Source organism: Centruroides vittatus, unplaced genomic scaffold, assembly GCF_030686945.1.
Source record: "Centruroides vittatus isolate TY-2023 unplaced genomic scaffold, ASM3068694v2 contig_1074, whole genome shotgun sequence".
Taxonomy (NCBI): Eukaryota; Metazoa; Arthropoda; class Arachnida; order Scorpiones; family Buthidae; genus Centruroides; species Centruroides vittatus.
In genome coordinates, this window is record NW_027120692.1 from 1,706,641 (window position 1) to 1,725,201 (window position 18,561).

Consider the following 18,561-nt stretch of genomic DNA (forward strand, 5'->3'; position numbering starts at 1 on the left):
GGTGTTAGATAGATGACCGGCATGATTCTATTGTTAAAGGAAAAATATGATGTATGGGATAAAACACTACTAATTTGAGTGGAAAGCATATATTTTAAATTGAATAAATTTTAAAAATATTATTAAAAATTGCAGCCCAGCATTGTAACCATATCACAATAAATAATTGCTCATTTTAATTTGACTTTTATCAACTAGCATTATAAAAATTTCTACTCCAACAATATCTCAAAAAACAACAAAAGAAATTGAACTAATCTTCATAAAACTCAAGATGTTTTGTCATTCGATCCTACTGATCTTTAGAACTAAGCAGACAAACACGAACAGTAACAAAAAACTTTATTAAAAACGTGAGAACTGTCATCGACATCCTCGGCCAACACCCAGGCAAAAACCCGCGAACTTTCGCGCTTCTTTTTCTACAAGTTGCCAGCCAACATCTCGTTGGCAAGTGTTGCCAGGCAGTGTTCAGGATCTCTGGCGCTGGCGTGGCGGCCACAGCTACTCCCCCACCAGTGTCTGCGACACGAAACGAGCGGGAAAGGTTACATGTCGGCCAGAGCGTGTGGTAGTTTGTCGCGTTGGGGCTGGATTGTCTGTGGTACGTTTAGTTGGCGCTGGTCTTGGCATTGGAGACGTTGGGGGTGACTGGTCCGACTCACTCGCTGCGAGAATAAAAGCCGGTTTCAGTCGATCAATAGAAACTACAGTTTCTTTTCCTTTTATGCATAGAGTGAATGTCTTGCTACCACGTGACACGACTTCGTAGGGTCCATCGTATGGAGGCTGCAAGGGCTTCCGTACAGCATCATTGCGAAAAAATACGTGGGAACATGACTGCAGTTCTTTGTGGATAAATGGGTTGCAGTAGGAGTGGTGCACCACAGGCACTGGTTTTAAGTTTGCCATCATCGTCCTGAGTTTTTCGACGAAAGAACATGGATTGACGTCCTGAGAACCTGGAACGAAAAACTCTCCAGGCAGTCAGAGGCTGGTGCCATAGAGCATCTCAGCCGCGGTAGTATTGGTGTCTTCACGGAGCGCAGTTCGCAATCCTAACAAAACTGTAGGTAGCACTTCCGTCCATCTTTCAGTAGAGTGACACTTGATGGCAGTTTTAAGTGAACGATGAAAGCGTTCAACAATGCCATTTGCAATTGGATGGTATGCTGTTGTCCTAACTCTTTGGGTACCAAGAAGTTGAGTGAGGGATTTAAATAAGCCAGATTCGAATTGCCGTCCTTGATCAGATGTTATTTGGGCAGGCACTCCAAAGCGAGATATCCAGCCTGAGTACAGGGCTGAAGCTACTGTTTCAGCTGCTATATCTGGCAACGGATTGCTTCAGGCCAACGAGAAAATCTATCGATGATTGTGAGGCAATATGTTGAGCCGTTGGAAGGTGGCAATGGACCAACAATGTCAATATGAATATTTAAAAATCTAGCGTCTGGAACAGGAAAGGTTCCCAAAGGGCTAGCGACATGTCTCTGGATCTTCGACCGTTGACAAGAAATGCAGGTGCGAGACCATGTCTGGCAGTCTTTACTGATGGATGGCCAAACAAATTTTGCTTTTACCAATCTTGTTGAGCTCCTTACACCTGGATGGGACAGGTTATGGACAGTGTTGAAAGCAGTGCGACGATAACTAGGCGGAATGTATGGACGAATGCGACCTGTCGATACATCACAGTAAATTTCGACATCACTATCAGGAAGTTTAAACTTCTTAAGTACAAGTGATGAGTCACTTGAAGTCAGGAGAGACTGGAGCTCAGGATCTTGCTGTTGGTCTTTTGCAATTTTGCTATAATCTATAGATGGGCTACTAATTGATTCAATACGGGAAAGAGCATCAGCTGGAACGTTATCGATCCCCTTTATGTGTCTGATGTCTGTTGAGAATTGTCCTATAAAATCAAGATGTCTCAACTGACGGGGTGTACACTTATCGTGTCGTTGCTGGAAGGCAAACGTTAATGGTTTATGGTCTGTGTAAATGGTGAACTGTCGTGCTTCCAGCATAAACCGGAAATGTTTCACAGCCAAATACACAGCCAAAAGTTCTCGGTCGTATGCAGAATACTGACGCTGAGAGTTACTCAGTTTGCGGGAAAAGAACGCCAGTGGCTGGAGACCTTGTGCTGTAACTTGATGAAGGGCAGCGCCCACAGCAGAATCGGATGCATCGACGTGAAGTGCAAGGGTAGCACTTGGTGAAGGATGATGTAGTAAGGTGGCATCTGCTAATTGTGACTTACATGACTCAAATGCCTGAATCGAATTGTCAGTCCATTTAATCTCGCGCTGGTCGTTTTTCTTTGCTCCTTTAAGTAGGTCGTGTAAAGGAGCTTGGTGATGGGCCGCATGGGGTAGGAACCTACGATAGAAGTTCAAGATGCCTAAGAACCTTCTCAGTTGTTTGAGGGTCTGTGGTCGCTTCTGTTGAGTTATGGCAGATACACGTTCTGGAAGTGGCATAACGCCATGGGAAGACACCATGTATCCTAAGAATGATACATGTGGAGCAGCAAAAGTACACTTGGATGCATTGATTTGCAGACCGTACTTGTCAAGGCGTTGAAACACTTGCCGCATGTGCATCTTATGTTCCTCCCACGAAGTGCTAGCAATGAGGATGTCATCTAGGTATGAAAAACAAAAGTTTAAGCCTTTCAGAACTTCGTGCATGAATCGTTGGAATGATTGGGCTGCGTTGCAGAGACCAAAAGGAAGGAAAACGAATTCAAATAGCCCAAATGGCGTTGTAATGGCTGTCTTTGGCACATCATCTGGGTTAACTGGTATATGATGGAAGGCTCTAACCAAATCGATCTTGGAAAATATTCGGGCTCCGTGTAGACTTTGACCAAAATCATGGATGTGTGGCACTGGATAGTGATCGGGAACAGTTATCCTATTCAGGGCACGATAGTCTCCAGTAGGTCTCCAATCGTTACGACCCTTCGGCACCATATGGAGGGGAGAAGCCCAGTTGGACTTTGATGGTCTGCATATACCTAACTCCATCATGTGCTGGAATTCTTGCTTTGCTACTTGCAGCTGAGCCAGATGCAATCTACGGGGTTTAGCAAATACGGGTGGACCGTGTGTCTCGATATAATGCACTGTGTTGTGCCTGACTTTATCTGAAAACGGTCGAGGACGAGTGAGATGTGGAAAGTCCTTAAGGATATCCTGCATTGGGGAATTGCTGATTATAGTTTTGATAGAAGTAGGTGGTCCTGTATAATATCTTCCTCGTGTAGTAAGGGAAGTCAGGGGGTCGACCAGTAATCTGTTTCGTATGTCGAGAATGAGTCCAAAGTTGGCCAAAAAGTCTGCACCGATTATAGGCTTCTGCACATCAGCTATGGTAAATTCCCATCTGAAAGAACGTCTTAAGTTCAGGTCAAGTTCTAGCACCTTTGTTCCATACGTTGAGATTTTAGAGTCGTTGGCAGCATACAATTCAACCTTTGTAGGCTGATTCTTAGTGCGATTGGGAATGATCGATAAATCTGCCCAATCAATTAAGAAATTTAGGCCAGTTTTGTTGTCATACACAAACAGACGGCTATATTTAGGAGCCAGGCTGGACCCACAGGCCGTTACTGCGGCTGGCTGCGCTCGTTTCCCTGATCAGCAGTTCGGTCGAAGGAACACGGCGAACGACATTTCCTAGTGGCTGATCCAAACTTATCATGGTAGTAACAATATCCCTGATGATTGAGGCTTCTTCCTCGAGGGCATGAACTAATGCGATACCTCGAATTCGGGTCATGTCGGTTTCTCTCCCTACTACGATAACGGGGACGAGCAGTACGCGATACATTAAGTTCTGCAACCTTCGTTGTGAGTTCTAATATCTGCATTTCGAGATTTTTGATTATGGGATTTCCAGCTTCTAAGTTGATGCTGGCCAGTTGGGTTGGTTCTGTAAGTTCAGCAACCTTGTCAGCAAGGATGGCTAGCTTGTCTAGTTCATCACCGCTAACAGCCAGAACTGTCTGAATATTTTTGGGGAGACGTTGGAGCCACAAGTTTCTAAGAAATTCTTTGGTAATCTTGCCCGCTGAAAGCTCCCTCATTTTACGGAGTAAAACGCTGGGTTTCTGATCCCCTAGCGCCAGATCTTCAAGCAGAATTTTAGCCTCTTTGGCAGCGGAGTTCTGAAAAATTTCGAGGAGTCAATCTTTGAGTTTAGTAAACGGAGCCTCGGCTGGACGGTCAAATACTAAGTCACTGACGTTAGATAGAATCTCCGCATCCAGGGAATTGATTAAATAGTTGTACTTAGTGTTCTCACTTGTAATCCGATTAATGGCAAAAGCTGCGTCTAGCTGCACAAAAAATAATTTGATGTTGGTTTTAGTGAAGATAGGCATTTTTGCCTGTACACATTCGATTTCCAACTCGTTCTGTTCCGCCATTTCGGGCGCCTAACTATGCGGGTACAAGGAAAGCGGGATAGTCTTTGATTAGGCTTAGCCCGAGTCACGCACTCTTAGTCGTCTTATTGAATTTACGATTCAGAAACTGATCATACCTGCATGTCCTGTTAAAAATGTTCCTTCATAGACACAGAGTTGTTCACTATCCAATTCAGTCGAAAGTCCAGGTAGTTCGTTAATCGTATCACGTTCGGGTCACCACTTTGTCATTCGATCCTACTGATCTTTAGAACTAAGCAGACAAACACGAACAGTAACAAAAAACTTTATTAAAAACGTGAGAACTGTCATCGACATCCTCGGCCAACACCAGGCAAAAACCCGCAAACTTTTGCGCTTCTTTTTCTACAAGTTGCCAGCCAACATCTCGTTGGCAAGTGTTGCCAGGCAGTGTTTGGGATCTCTGGCACTGGCGTGGCGGCCACAATGTGTTCACTCTGCTTAGGACAATAGATTACAATAAGGGAAAATTATAGCAAATTAAAAAAATTGCTAGAGTTGCTGAAACTAAACAAGTGATAAACTAGTAATTTAATTATTAAATTGGGACAGTAACTGTAACTAGCAATTAACTATGTTGAGAGTAGTTAGCTACTACCCATCTCTAATCAATTTATACATTATTTATTAATTACTAACATCTCATTTTTTAAATTTACACACACAGTTTTACTAGCTGGCTGAATGGGCAAGGTGATAAGTGTTGTGTCCGCAAAATAAACGATTACTTGTTAACATATATAATTAACTTTATTATAAAACAAACATAACTTTGTGATAATACAAATGTAACATGTGCCTACAGGTCTAAGTGTCATCACAGCTAATGCACAATTGACCAAAGACAAAGAAACACAACAAAGGTCAGAGGTGCGGTGTTGCTTAACAAGGTCAAGGGGCAATTTGGTGTAGGTTATCTCCTGGAGGTTTACATACATAACAACTCTCCCACGGTTAATAAAATGTTTAAAATTTGTTTATTTAAAAGATTTAGGCATTGTACTGGTCTTCGTATTCATGTTGATTGTGGAGGCTCTGATTCAAGTTTGTCATCGTTTGGCTAGATTCTCTCTCCTTTTTCTCTGGAGGCTGTTCGGAAGCAGTTTTCGTCATTGTTTCCTTTTTGTTGAGTAGAGTCATTACAGTTTCTTCATCGTAGCTAATTGTGCTTGGGTGTGGACTAGCGCTAGCTGGGGATGAGTACTGTTTACTATGCCGTTGCACCTGTCAATTTTCTTTTCGTTGAAGTAAAATCTTATCTGAAAATTTGTAAATTCTAAAAATAAAGACAAGATTACTTCCAGACTAAAACAAGTAAAAATACTCTTTTTTATCTGACTTCGAGAAATTCAGTTAGGCAGACAAACAAATAACAAAGAAAAAACTAAACCTTTATCGCCAATAGCTCCATTTTCAATAAGTTCATACAATCCAAATGTATTTCGCTTTCATACAGTCAAGCCTCATCAGTAAATACAATGAACTGCCGGTTGCTGTTCTTTTTTTGCTGGGTGATCTCTTCCCAGTATGCATCTACATTCATTCTGGTATTCAGATTTATTACATTTGCATATGCTACAATACAAAAATGTTCAATGATTCTTCTTTTTAAACAGTTTTTTATTTTATATAATATTTTAACATTATTTCTGTTTATTTTACAATTAAATTTATACTAATGTAAACACCACGGCAATTCTTGTCTTTTTAACCTAATAGCAGCTTCATGTTCTTTTAACCATATTTCCAATTTCCTTCCCGTTTCTCCTATGTAATGTTTCAGTCTTGGAAAGTACACGATAGCTTGTAAACAACACCTGCAATTTTGAGTTGGTTTTTTAATATATTTGGATCCTCATTATTTATAACATTAATTACATTCATCATCTTGTTTTTTTGTTTTGCTACTAAACACACAGAAAATTTCCTAAAAACTGGTTTGTATTTTTCAAATAAATTATTTATATAAGAAAACTTAACATAAGAATCAAACAACGAATAATTTATAACTTTATATCTATGATTTATGTAACAGTTATACCACTTACATGCAGTCTTCTTTGGATAATTACACTCAAACCTGTTTTTGTGCGGTCTTTTTTTGTGCAATTTTTTATATGTGCAATTATTTTTTTGTTCTTTTATTTTTGTGCAGTATACCAATTTGATTGAAATTCATATACCGCACACAAAAAATCACACAAAACAAATCACACAAATAAAAAATCGCACAAAAACAGGTTTGAGTGTATTTAATAAATATTTTTTGAAGAGTTGTCTTGTTTCTATTTCTATATCTTCTTGTAGCTTTGTTCTATTTAGTATTTTCTTTAATTCCATTACAAATACATTCTTCTTTGTTTCTATAGGGCAATATGAATTGTAATTAATAGTTTTCTTTGTATTGCATGGTTTTTCATGCTTACGGAACAAAATTTTTGTATCCTCTCTTTTTATAACAACATCCAGAAAATTAATTTCTTGGTTTTGTTCTTCTTCACTTGTAAATTTTAAATTCCTATCCAACTTATTTGCATATCCTTCAAGGTCTTTAAGTGAAATTATTTGTGAATCATATATTATCAGTATATCGTCTACATATCTTGCATAATATTGAATACCTTGAATGTGATATCTTCTCATCTATTGCTATCATGCAAATGTCAGCCAATTTTGGTCCAATAACCAATTCCATAGCAATTCCTTTCCTTTGGCAGTAATAGCCTGTAGAGATTTTAAAGTAATTGTTTTTAAACACAAATTCTATAAAATTCAATATGTGTTCAGGCATCTTATACTTACTAATAGTTTCTTTAATCACTTCTAAAGTAATAGATCGATACATCGATTTAACATCGAGACTCATAATACAAAAATTTTGTTTAATTCTACCTTTTAATAGTCCATTGATCAATTCATCTGTATTCTGTATGCTATAAATGGATTTATCTATTTCCTGTATGTTTTTAAATAACATTCAAGATTATATAAAATAGATTTCTTAAAATCTACTAAAGGTCTACAAGTGTTTCCTGGTTTGTGTGTTTTGTCTTATGTTTAATTTAGGCTCTCTTACATTATTAAAGTCTAAAATATTCTTTACTTGTTGGCTTGAAAATTCCTTCTTATACTTCTTCATTAGTTTAGTAAGACTGTTTTGTATCTCGTCTATGGGATCTTTTGGTAGAAGTTTGTATTCCTCAGATGAAACACTTTCTATTTTCTTAGACAATAATTCTTCTCTTTTTAATATAACTAATTGATGCAATTTATCTGCTTTAATAAAGGAAAGATTATTTCTTTCAAAAAATTTTATTAATCTTTATGATTTATTAATTACTTTCGTTGCGTTTTTATCTACTATATAACCGCTTTTAATATCATTTTTACCTTTGTATTTTGCCAAGTCTTTACTTAAAGTAATCCTTAATTTAACTTTTTCTTTGTTATTTCCAGGAATTTTCTGTATTGCATTTTCAATTTCAGCTACTATCAGGAACGATTTTGAGTATATTGCGAGGTTCATATTATGCCCCAGAACAACAGCCGCAAGTAATAACGTGGTATCTCAACAATTGTGAGATTAATTATTAATTTATACAGCCATTCTTGTTTTACTACATCAGTAGGATAATCAAATTTTTCATTTAATTTAATATTTTTATTTAAAATGTACTGATCTAAATTATTGTTTATAATATTATTATTTCCATTGAGTCTCTTCATCAAGAAAATTTTTTTACCTTTCTTTTTAATTGCTGATTTTATAAGTAACTTTTCTATTTTCCTTACATCACTTAATTGATTACTTGAACATATAGATGCCGGCAAACGGAACGTTATTGGTATGTGCTCTTCTCTTAGAAAACACTTAAAATAGTTTACATCTATCTTCAGTCTATCTATCTGCCGCTGTAAATCCTCTATCTCCATTCTCTGATTCTTAAAAAATATTGTAAATATATTCATAAAATTTAAACAATGGGATCAGTAATATTCTTAAAATTTGTAAATTCTAAAAATAAAGACAAGATTATCTGAACAGGATTTGTCTGTTTGTTAATTTCACACAGGCATAGTTGATTGTACTGCCTTTTTTATTATGTATTCATCGTCAAGTTCAATTAAGTAATGTACTGTACATCCTAGTTGTTCAGCAACAATATCATATTTGATCCGAGGACCAGATGTCGTGTAATTTCGGGATTGTACACGATGTCCATGCGATAAAATTTGTAGAATTTTGATTTTTTAGTTATGGTTTTGGGAAGCTTGTGCCTGGGGTTTGAGCAGATCTAATTTTGTTCTTATTGTATGCCCTAATAAGTTTTCTGCTGGATTTTTCCTGTTAGATAAGGGAATAGTATCTAGTAGTACTCTATATCAGAATAGTAGTTCATGGAGCTTCTGATGTAAAGTACTGCTTTCATGCTTTATATATTTGAGGTGTGTTTTTAAGGTGTGACAATATCTTTCGGCCTGGCCATTTGTGGCTGGGTGTCCTGGTGCTATTAAACTTTGATAGATTCCATTTCTCGAACAAAACTCTTGAAACTTTTGTGACTTAAAAATACTTGAATTATCACTTACTAAAATCTCAGATAGACCAAATCGACCAAAGACTTCACGTAGAAAATAATGGCATCTGTTCCTTCAATTTATTTGTGTTCTCCTTTTCATTGTAAAAAAGCTGAACACGTGTTATAATCACACGTGTTCAGTCCTGCACGTGTTTAAATACTTCTTTCTTTGAGAGACTCGTTTTTATATCCGTAGGAATGATTACATGATATAAAAATGAAATTCATAATACTAAATTTAACTAAGTATCCAATGGATGCCTTTACATTGTTTAAATGGAGCGAGTAATCTTACCTGTTATCACAGCTGTTGCCCACTCAAGTTTTAGTTTTGGTTTCGGTTTCGATTTGAAAAGGTCAGCAGATTTTGCAAGTGATTATTATTAACAAGTGCAAAGGTCCTTTTTAATATTAAAAAAAAAACTTAATTTCCTTCAGACACGGTGCATTTACTTTTTAAAATAAAATTTAACGACCAAATCGAATATAAATTTTACATTAAGTTCGAATTCGTGTTAATGAGTTAAAAAATAAATAAATAAACTTTCATATTATGCTGCGATTAATAGCCAATATCATTTTTTAATTTAAGCTTTATTTAAATAACTACTTTTGAACATATCTTTAGAGTTTGTTACATCATGTTGTTTACTTCTCAACTAATTCGCATTTTTCACCGGATGCTCGCCCTCTGGTGTTTAAAAACAAAACTATTCTATCTGGGTCGTTTCATTAATTCTTGTGTCTTATCAGCAGTACAGATGAGTAACAATAGAAAAAGCAAAGCTTTCTGTTGCGTTCCATGAAAAACAGATGATTATTCGGAAATCGGTCGGTTATATTTATGAGCTTCTCCGAATTGTGAAAGAGTGAATTAGACTTAAGAATTAGCGGTTTCCCGATTGTCCAACTTTACACGAACAAGTTATGCTGTCAATTTTAAAAGATATTTTCTTAAAGTTTAAAATGCCAGTTATTTTGTGTGGGACACAGGGTCGGATTTAAGCATTTCGAAGCCCTAAGCTGAATGTAAGTCCTCCTACCAACCCTTCACAATTTTAGAAATCAATCATAAAATGAAAAGAATTAAATCAGACTATCTCTGTGATTTAATACGGTTATTGGAAGAAAAAGATACAAGGTTTCACTAGTCTTGTTTTATAACTGAATTTAATTAAATTTTATACCCATTCCATTAAAAATCATTTTTTTTAAAAGACCTTATGTTAATTCTTAGAAAAAAAATTAACAAAATACTACACAAAATAAAAAGTAAAGTATATTTTGTTTGTTTGTAAAAAAAATGTTTATTACAAAATTCGACTTAATTTTTTTTTTGTACCAATGTTTGAGGCTCCTTGAAAGTCGAAGCCTAAGCAACAATTTACATAGCTTTTTACTTGTAAATCTAACCCTGATAGGACAATGTCAAAGCTGATGTTTTTAACACAAAGGGCACAAATATGTATAGAACGATCTCGCTCACTTGCTTCGATACCACATAATGACGTATCCCGCTAGCAATAATTGTTCTGCTACTATAAAATTTCTCGATAAACAGCTACAAGCAGCATATATCATTATATCGGACAGTAAGATATGATTAATTTTACATTACTAGTTACAAGCGACCCAGATAAACTAGCCATTTTGTAAAAATATAGCGCCCTCTATATGAAAAATGCGAATAGTGTTGCCAGTGGAGGTGGGGAGTTCCGGATTCGGAACTACGACGAACGGTTCCACACCGAGTGTCGAGACAGTTCCTACCGGCACTCGGTGTGAACACTCGACTAAGTGTGAAACTGTTCTTCAGTGTGGACACTCGGTACTAAGGCGTTCTTGAACTTGAACTAAATGAAAATGTTTCACGGGTTTTTAGGAATAATCAAATTAGTTTAGAATATTTTAAAAGCTTATATTTTTAATACAGTTCGTAATTATTTGTTTTATTAATAACCAGCAGATATGTCCGGCATTGCCCGTCAAAACAGTAAAATGCCTTCGTTATTTTAGCTTACAATTGTTATGTTTATCGCAAGAGCGAAGAGCGAAGTATCCGGATTTCACGAAAGTTTATATTTTCCTCAGAGTCCCAGAGAATAAGTATAAAAAATTTGGTGCGGATCTAGGGCCGGATTTACATAAGGGCATTTGGGGCCGGTGCCCATGGCCCCCACAAAACTATTTTTAAACATAATTTTTTTTAATATTACCGCGACAGCCTAGCGTGGCCTAATCATGAGGGCCACAGGCAGAGAAAACCAAACCCGGGAAAAACCTATGAAACATCGGAAAATTTCGGGAAAAAATTTTACATAGGTATTTTTCAGTTAAATTAAAATAATTAGTTTTACACAATAAAATGTATGTATGTTTACAATAACCTTGTTTTTAAATGAAATTTACAACTTCCTAGTTGAAATTTAGTTGAAAGTACAGTATTTTGTGTAAATTTTCTAAATCATCAAATCATTTGCCTACTCTCAAAGGGGGGCCCCACCGTATTTGTGCCCACGGGCCTCTGATTGTTCGATCCGCCCAGGCGGATTTAACAAAGTGTTTAAAGCAGCCGAGGTAGATAAATCAGGAATACTACACAACAAAAGAAGTACTTTTTTAAAACTCCGCCCTGTGGGCACTAAGAGGGCTTCTTTTAGCAAGCTCATTATGGGTTCGGCCAGGCCAACAATGGGCGGCCGGGTGGTGAGGAACGAGGCCCGACATATCCGAACGGTCCACCCCCGAAAAATTCCTGGAATCTTTCGACCCGTCCGAATTCGATCCTGGGTCCCCCAGAGCGGTAGGCTTGACCGCTCGGCCATCCAGCCAAATCACCGCCACTATCAATAGCTAAAACAACTATATTATAATGAAGTCGTTTTAATAGAAAAATTACAAAAATATTAAAATTTCAGTAATTATTCGTATACATAACAAAGGAAAGTGTTGGAATTGTGTCAAATTTAACCTTTTGAGTTTTTAAAAATCTACTGGTTTTGTGATTCCCTGAACCAAAAACTTTAAAGAAAAAGAGTGAAAAATTTTGTGGATTTGTGTTGGTGTCTTTTTTGTTTAAAATCTCAGGACGGGGTAATGATGAAGAAACGAAATTTGACACAATAGTTTGTGTATAAGGGGCATTAATGCTATTAAATTTTGGTGTTTAAGGGTGGGGAATGGGAGACAGAGAGGAATCGTGTGTTGTAACTCAAATAGTATCGGACTTAATGATGATTTTAGTTGTTATTTGCACTTACAATTTTAATTCTTATAAAACTCATTTTATAATAATTATAAATATAAAGAGTTTTTATAATAAAATCTCATAACATGGCGCCACATGAAATTTTATTCATTACGATTAATAATATAAAAGTTATTTTTTAAATAAAATCTCAAAAGCCGGGAAAGTTATGCAACTCGTTGAAAGATTTTTTGAACTTGGCTCGACCTGGATATGTAACTTGCGAGTGGTAAAATAGAAAAAAAAATAATAATAATAATTAGTAGGCCTGTACGTTCGAAAGTCGAATTAAAGCTGTATGATACAAAATATAATGTGATATAGAAATGGATTTGCTTTATCTGCAATTTAACTTGAATAAGTTAATATTTTTGTGCTGTTATTTTATTGGTGGATAATAAGGAATTAATCTATTTTAAGCGGAATTAAAGTAAGCAAGTACTGTTCTATTTGGAAAAATACCTTTTATAGAAAATTTATTTGTTTTTAGACTTGTAGTTTTGTTTTGGTTTTGATATAAAAAAATCAGATATTTATCAGAAAAGAAGTACATATACATTAACGTATTTCTGCTCCAAATCTACTCGACTTCAAAATAAACAATTTATTAAAATGAGTCTTAGTTCCAGACAAAAGGAAAGTGGAAATAAAATTTTAAATACAACTCGCAATACACATTTCTATTTAATTTGAACTTAATTGATTATAGAATAAAAACTATTAGAAACGAATATTGATTTCCTTCGCTATATTCAAACTGTTGAAAGTATGGTATAAGTTAATTTGAATATATATTATCTAGCCAATTTTACGACAATTCGGCTACTTTTTAAATTCTATTCGATTAATTTTAAAGTTTCAAGTGCAACAGATCGCTATCAACACAAATCAGTCAGTGTGCATATTTATAAGATTTTACTTTAGCTTGATTTAATTGTTGTGATTATGACTACATGACAAGCCGTAATCTGTTGTTGTCTTTAGGTACTGTACATAAAGTATAATTGACCTTTTGATGTAAACCGCCTTCAAGATGTGCAGTAATCTAGTCGTATTTGACACTTTTGAAAACAACCTTTTCGGTATAAGCGACGAGCCCTTTATTAAGAAATATGTGACTAATTTTGTTTGCAATTCTACATAAATATCGACTAAAATTTACGATATATTTTTTTTAACAAATATAAAATATAATTACGACTATACAAAGTTGAAGACTTTGTCTTGTCTTTAATCCGCCGTTCGCACCATCAGCAATCCTTTTAAATTTCACAAACTCCTGGAGGCGACCTTTCCTTAGAGGCTTCAATCTCCGTAAAAGAATGTAAAACAGGTAAAAAGCGTCCTCTAGTGCTATTGCCACAGTTAAATTATTACATTTTAAAGTAAAAAATTAAATACGTAACATGGCCGGCGTTTATTTACATTTAACAAATATAAAATATAATTACGACTATACAAAGTTGAAGACTTTGTCTTGTCTTTAATCCGCCGTTCGCACCATCAGCAATCCTTTTAAATTTCACAAACTCCTAGAGGCGACCTTTCCTTAGAGGCTTCAATCTCCGTAAAAGAATGTAAACAGGTAAAAAGCGTCCTCTAGTCCTCTAGTTTGTGAAATTTAAAAGGATTGCTGATGGTGCGAACGGCGGATTAAAGACAAGACAAAGTCTTCAACTTTGTATAGTCGTAATTATATTTTATATTTGTTAAATGTAAATAAACGCCGGCCATGTTACGTATTTAATTTTTTACTTTAAGATATATTTTTTATTTATTTATTCTTAAAATAATATTTTTCTAAAGTTATTTTAAACATCCAAACAACTACATTTATTCGATTAGGAAAGAAGTGAAGACAGTTTCACACTTCTTTCGAAATGATGACCTTTTCACTTAATACTTGTCACCCAGTAAGTTAATTATATCTATTGCGTCTAAACTTTTAAATTTTATCTTTAAGCCATAATTTTTTCAACTGTTTGTTTATTTTTCTCGTTTCTTTTGAATTTGAAGTCGTACACTAGAATAACTGTGATAATACGAGTTACGAGAAAATGCAAACACATCAATTCAATTCTTATATATCGAATAGATAACGCGCGGAGGCAAAAATTCTTCGTTAAAAGATTTATTTTTCATACATTACTTATCTTTGTATAATGAATACACTATCAATTTTCGTGAGTAATAAATTTTTCGTTAACTGACTAGGTTAGTTGTGGATAAAACGATCAAAGGATAAAACAGTTCACATTAATTTTAAACTCAGCATAATTTAATTAGTTATACTAAATAAAAGGAAACGAGTCGCTCTAGAAAATCCGATTCGAACCCTGATTCGAGTGTCACAAATTTTCATAGATACAAATTTAATTCAAATGCGTCGAACCCCATTCCTTACTATTTGGCCATACTCATTGTAATTCTAGTCAAACTTTCAATAGGGGAAACCCTCTCAATACTCGGAAGACAAAAAGAGTTTTAAAAAAAGACCTAAAAAGAGATCAGCAATTGAATCTCGAAAAAATTTTTATAATGTAATAACTTGTTTTTTAAGAAAAAAAAAGAGATAATACAGTCGATTCTCAATAAGTCGAACTTCCATAACTTGAAATTTTCGCTAAGTCGAATCTTATTTCTGTCCCAACTTAATTCCAATAGATTCAATACATGGCCTTTGAATGTCGAGCATGGTTCCACTGACTTTCCAAACACCATTGTCAAACTTCTAGGCTTACAGGAAAGCGGCGCCGGACGTCCGACGTACACGTTTTCGCGTTTAAAACTTCGGCCTTAACCTGGCTAATAAAGACTGAGTATGAGTATCTTGATGCTGAAATGTGCATGAAGGGTGCTACAAGAATATTCTTGTTGATGGAAACTTAGAGAAAAAGCTGAACAATTCGGACAACAGTTGGGGAGTTACATTCTGAAATGATAAATTAAAAAGAAAAAAAAAACATTTTTGTTTCGTATACAACGACAAATACCTTTCAATAAATTTCTATGTACCGTACGTGTTAATACCTTTCATTGTTAATACATTGTTAATACCTTTCAATAAAATTTAAAGGATGGAAATTAAAATTACTTATAAAAGTTGATATAATTTTACTTTTAAATAATAGAAATTAAATAAATCATTTGAACACAGAAGAAATGAACTAATGAAAATGTCTGACCGAAAATTTCAACATTTAGATCAAAATCTGAAAAGTAGTTGGAAATGTTTACTTAAGGTGTATTCATTTTGTCTAATTAGCGTACACTTTTACGTCAAACTAACGTCATTATCACACTCCCACATAAGAAAATTGTAAGAATGACGTCAAATTGATGTAATAATAGCCTATACATTATTCGGAAAAAACGAATGTAAGTTTAATTGTCATCATAAATATATTTAAAATAATTAACCTAAATTTGTAATTATCCGTAATCGTTATGATATATTCTTATTGTCTCCCTTCATCTACAGTAGAGCGTCGATAAGGACGTGGTAATGAATGCCGGAAAGTGGAACGATTTTCAGTCGGACTGTGTCGTGCTGAATCGAATGTTTTTGATACTAAATTTACTTCTAAAGTATAATTTTCATGTTTTTTTATATTCTTCAATATATTTATTTTGTTTGTACAAAATGCAGAAATAATTTTTAACGATACGATAGCCTCGATGATTATTATAAAAATTTTCGTTAGGCTTAAAATCGACGAAAATTCAACACGAAGCGACACGCAACGGAGAAAAATTCAACAGGAAGCGATACGCAACGGAGAAAAATTTGAACATCGGACAGGTTAATGTATTTTTTCGTACAAAGTCGGAAACTGGAACAAATCATTAACTGGAAGGACCCCAGTCCCCAATTGGTTCCACTTATCGACGCTCTACTGTACTTATTACAGTAAATAAATAAATAAATCTTCAAGATCTGTTACATAAAAATGATTTAAAGTTTATAACATTTATACTATTGTTTTGAGTATTATTCGTATTTTAGCTTAATAAAACTATCAAACTTCGTAGATAATCCAATTTGTATTTTTCAATATGCCAAGGATAAGCAATATAATATCCAACTTATTTGCATAAAAATGTAGTCTGTACGAATAAAATACTATAATTATGAAAGGCTCAAAAGAAAAAATGCTGATAAGCATAGTAAAGAAAATATGAAACCATAAAAGCAATAATAAAATTTTAAAATGTTGGTAAAGTTGATGCTGAACTTTCCCAGTGTTTTTTCTTTGTTTTCATTCCTAACAATTGCTGCCATTACCTTTATAAATCTTCAGATTGTTTTGGGAGATATTAAAGAAAATGGGCCACATCTCCTGTACCAATGGTCTGATTTTCCTGAAAATTTCAAGAAACATATCTCCTTAATATAGAAAACACCTTGCAAGATTTCAGAAATTTTCGACAAAAGGCACAGGAGTTATTAAGCTTCAAAGTAGGTAAACAAAATCGTGTCCTCGCACACTAACATCCATATAGGCTAAACAGAAAAATTCAACTTATTTTGCATTTTTTGACGCTTCATGGTCCCGTGAGTCCAAAAATTAAAAATCTTGAGGTCAAAATATTATCAGGTATTAATTCATACGCCTCTATGTTCTTATTATACAATTTATTATGTAAATATTATCCCCCAAAATTTTTACATTTGTCATACTTTCCATCTGTTAAATTACAACCGGAAAAGTAAAAATCTGAAGGAGTAGACGTAGAGAACGCTTCAGCATCTCAAGTTAAACATCCTTACGGAAATTCCTGCAAATAGGATTATGGTGCAACAAGACAACGCAACATGTTGCGTTGTCTTATTGCATCCTAGTACTATTTGCAGGAGTGCTTTGCGGGAGAACTCTATAAAATGCTGGTCCTATTTAGGTGCTAGATATGTAAAGAAAACTCCACAGGACCATCCCGTAATAAACGATTGGTTGAATTTTGTTAATAAGCAAATAATAATCTAAAGCCAATGTACAAACCATATTTCTATCGAGGACAAAGTGTGTTTTGTCAATATGTTGATTTTGGGGGTGACCATATGACTTATAAAAGTTTACAAAAAAGGTTATCTATTTAGTCGTGTAATCAGCCACTTTGTAAAATAGGAAAAAAATATTATATACGGTTTTCAACAGAGCTGTCAAGAGCTTGTATGGAGCCAGGGAATAGAGAGGGTTCCTTTGTCTTTTTTCCTTTAATTTTTTTTTTTTTTTTTTTGTAAACAAATGAGATACGTAGAATGTTTCTTTACTTTTAAAAAGCAGTCTTAAAAGTTTTATTTCATGTTAAAAAATAAAATTTATAGGGGTAGGATCATCGAGAAAGGGGAGCTTAAACAAAATTACTAGCTCCCCTCTCGACAGCCTTAATTTTTATTCTTTCCTTCAAGCTCTTTCTGGTTTTTATTAATCAGAAAATCATAAAAATGTCTTTATGTAAGAATATTGAATTTTATTGATGTTTTCTTTCATATTTTAACAAACTTAATTACTTTATGCTTACAAACAATTACATGTCGTTGTAAGACTCAATCTCAACTAATGAATGAATGAAAATTATAATTGCATGTAACGTTACACTATCATTTACAATACTCCAAACTCCAAACTATAACTGCCATTTTTAAGATTAAATCACGTAGGTTAATTTCTAGAATTCTGTCTTGAAATTTGCACGAAAATTACATCTCTAACGCTAAATCATATATGGAAATAATATTATATATTATTATTATTATTATTTAAATTGATAAAATGATAACGAATTAAAATGCATTAGAATTCTAGAAAATTGAAAATTAAACTATTGTTTTGACGTTAGGTAGATAATCATAAACGTCATCTACTGACGTTTATGATTATCTACCTAATAACATCATCATCTACTGACGTCGGTCAGTAGATGATGATGTTATTTAATAAAATAATTTTTTTTTGCAAAATTTAATTCCTTAAATTGTTTAATTGAAAGTTTCAGTAGCTGAAAAATGAGAACGTATTTAATGAAGACAAAAACACAGATTAACGCGGTGTCAAATGCGGTGTATCTATACTGATAACTGTACCAAATATGTGACCTAGTTCCAGATTTTTTAAACATCTTTATTTGTTCGAAAAAAATCATTCTAGATATGTTTATAATAAACATTCTATCTATAATTATAGTTATATAAACTTTTAACTAATAAACTGATCCTTGCTTTTCTTAATAATATATATCCCTCTTGCATCAAATATACACTAACGAATAAACCT

General features: G+C 34.3%; 1 long non-coding RNA gene across 1 annotated transcript; it reads right to left on the reverse strand.

Annotated features, from left to right (window-relative positions):
* Positions 1-5,187: 5,187 nt before the first annotated feature.
* On the reverse strand, positions 5,188-6,350 carry LOC136973030 (uncharacterized). Its single transcript, XR_010880430.1, has 3 exons — positions 6,148-6,350; positions 5,850-6,034; positions 5,188-5,718 (listed from the first exon to the last, which is right to left on the reverse strand). It is a non-coding gene; the product is annotated as an uncharacterized lncRNA (long non-coding RNA).
* Between the last annotated feature and the right edge of the window lie 12,211 nt (positions 6,351-18,561).